This window comes from Cynara cardunculus (assembly GCF_001531365.2).
Source record: "Cynara cardunculus var. scolymus isolate 2C chromosome LG 6, CcrdV1, whole genome shotgun sequence".
NCBI lineage: Eukaryota > Viridiplantae > Streptophyta > Magnoliopsida > Asterales > Asteraceae > Cynara > Cynara cardunculus.
Window position 1 is genome coordinate 5,740,918 of NC_037533.1, and position 3,235 is coordinate 5,744,152.

General features: G+C 39.2%; 1 pseudogene; it reads right to left on the reverse strand.

Annotated features, from left to right (window-relative positions):
• Nucleotides 1-32: 32 nt before the first annotated feature.
• Nucleotides 33-3,235, reverse strand: part of LOC112514091 — a 26,628-nt pseudogene continuing 23,425 nt past the window's right edge.

A 3,235-nucleotide genomic window follows, 5' to 3' on the forward strand; every position in this document is an offset into this window, starting at 1 on the left:
TAACACTGAAAGACGAGGATTGATTACATGTCCTATCTATCTGTATTTGTATTTGTATATGTATCTGTATATGTATATGTATCCGTATCTGGATGGAGAAGCATGTTAACCACTTGGCTCATCGAGGGTCGAACCTCCATATCTTCTTCAGCACATTGCAGTGCAATTCTARCCAGATTTTCCATTGTGGTCCGATCGTATTCACCGCTTATCGAAGGGTCAACGATCTCCTCAACCCAAGATCCGGTTCGGGTTCCATCGAACCCTCGAATCCTATCTCTCACCCAATCCACCAACTCATGCTCGATTTCACCATTTTCATCGCTCGTTTGCTTCTTCCTTGACGGCCCACTTCCCGTTATCATCTCCAATATCACCACCCCATAGCTAAAAACATCGACTTTTGAAGTGATCGGAAGATTGAACACCCATTCTGGAGCCATGTAGCCTCGAGTCCCTCGAATGGTGGAGAAGTTTGATTTCTCGATTCCGCTTCTATCGAATAGTTTCGAAAGCCCAAAATCGGCCACTTTTGGATTGTTGTCTCCATCCAACAATATGTTATGAGGTTTCACATCGCAATGTAGAACCCACTCCAAGCATTCTTCATGTAAATAGGCTAGCCCTTTTGCGGTTCCTTTCGCGATATCTAACCGTGTTTCCCAATTGAGTTCACCCGTTTGCAACTTTTCAGCCAAGGATCYGTTCTCCATGAACTCGTAAACCACGAGCCGATGCTTTCCTTCTGCACAATAACCCCAAGTTTCGATCAAGTTCATGTGATTCAACCGCCCAATCGTGCTTATCTCAGCTTGAAACTCAGCTTCACCTTGATCGTTTGCGGTTTTAAGCCGCTTGATTGCAACAATCCGGTCATCCGATAAACGGCCTTTATACACAACACTTGCACCACCTCTCCCGATCTCTTCGCTGAAATTACACGTCGCTTTTTTCAGCTCGTTGTACGTGAACTTTCTGAATCCGGTTGCTGGCAGAAAATAAGTTTGCTCCATTGAAACCGAGTTTCTTCTATTTCTATACCAGAAAAACACGATCCCAATGATCTCAAGAAACCCGATCACACATCCGAAAACAAGCATGAATGCAAGTAGCTTGTTTCCGTGCTTCTTTTCRTATGATCTTATGATCGGAGTAACCACGGGAGCTGAGCACCGGAAGCTTGAGTTCTTGATCGTTGTATATTTCTGATGAAAAGATGATACCAATCCTTTTGGTAATCTGATATACATGGAATTATAGAAACCCATTTGGTATCCATTATATAAATAAGTTTTCATATAGCAATAATAGGTTCCAACTTCATCATCATATCCAAATTGAAACCCTTTGCAACTGCAATTCTGTAAACAAACCTTCTTGCAAGAATCAAGAGTATAGTTCTCAAGGTATTGAGTATCGAAACCGAAGAACTCGACATGACGAAGCTCGATAAACTCATCATCATCATCATCGGGTCTGCAAATCATGAAATCTGGTTCACAACCATAACTCCAATCTTGAGAATTCAYCATTTTGTATCCATGTAAGCAACTGCATGATCTTCTTCCTGAATCTTGAGAATAACTACACAGACTGTTTGGTCCACAAATGCCATGGATTCTGCAAGAATGAGAAACAGCTTGCCATTGAACTTCCCATTTCTTTCTTCTTTCATCATCTTCAACAAGACTGTAAACCCTAAGATTACCATCAGTATCGATTTTCATCATTCTTTGTGGCCCGATCCCCCAATCAGACGATACGAATCCCAACCCATCTGATGAAATGAACTGACCACTGGAATCGAAGCTTGCTCTTCGACTGTAGATAAACTGGTATCTTCTTGCTTGCCATGAAAGTAAACCGGGATCCGGCCAGAAAATCGTACTCGCTTCTGGACCATCGTAATGAAGACGAAGAATACTATCGCCATCGAAAGAGAGCTTATAGAAACCAGATGAGTAGTTCGTAGAACTTCTTGAAGAAACAAGTTGTGTCGTTTTAGTTAAAGGTTGATTTGGAAGAAGGGTATCCGTAGGATAATCGAAGCTTTGCCAGAGAGGTTGTYGTCCTCTTTCATGCAGGACAAGGTTACCAGTGTTATGGAGCTGCAATTGCAATGAAGAAGATGTTGACTCTGTCAGGGTTGACCAAATAATGTATTGATCAGCATCTTTGAGAACCAGATTGCCAACATCCGTTAACGACAACTTTGAGTATTTTCCGTTCACYGGTGAGTCTCGATTAGCCATCCATACGACGTTTCCACTGCCACCTCCGGTGGTGGATTGGTCGGAGAACCAGACGGCAAAGCAGTAAGCGTTCTCTCCGACGAGATGAAAACCGGCGGTGAAAAGACCGTTTGGTGAAAGTAGAATGTCGGCTTTGTTTTCGACGGATAGAGAGGAACCTCGAGTTAAGCCATGGCCGAAGAAGAAGAGGTGGAAAAGGAAGAAAAAGATGACGATGTTATGGTAAGGAAGATGATGATGATGATGATGGTGAGATGGTGCAGCCATGGGTACGGTGATGTAAATTGACATGAGTATTTAAGAACATCTATTCAAGAGAGAGTAGTTTTTTCTAAAAAAACTCTCATGTAATATATCTTTAAATATTTTAATAATATAGTTAAGATTAAAAAACCAAAATTTAGGAAAAAACTGTTAAAAGTATGGTGTTTGATAGGATTGAGCTTCTATGGTGTTTGATAGGATTGAGCTTCGACTTTAAAGATCAAAAATGTATGTAGGTCTCAGGTTCAAATTTAAAAAAAAATCACTTTACGACCACGAAAGTTTAAATACGATAATTTTAGACTACTCGTAAAACAGATAATCGTCTAAAATTAATCGGTTGGATATTTAGATTAATAAAAAAAACATTCCTAAATAAGAAAGTGGATGTACATAGATGCTCTTACAAGAGACGTGTTGACYAACTCGTTGACTTTTGTGGTGTAGCAGAATTCACAATTTCATACCTACCTGGCTACCTTTGCACCCACTTGATTTTCATTTTCTCTTTTTCTTTTTCCAAAAAGAGCGTTATAGGGTATTTTTACATTTTAAGTAAGTATGTATTTGGATTTTTTCAATGAATAAATTATTTGAATTTGATAAATAAATCTTTAAAATTATTGAAATCAAATAAATAAAATTTTCAATCTATTAAACTTGAATAAATAAATTGTTAAATTTATTGAAGTCGAACAAATAAATACTCGAACTTACTA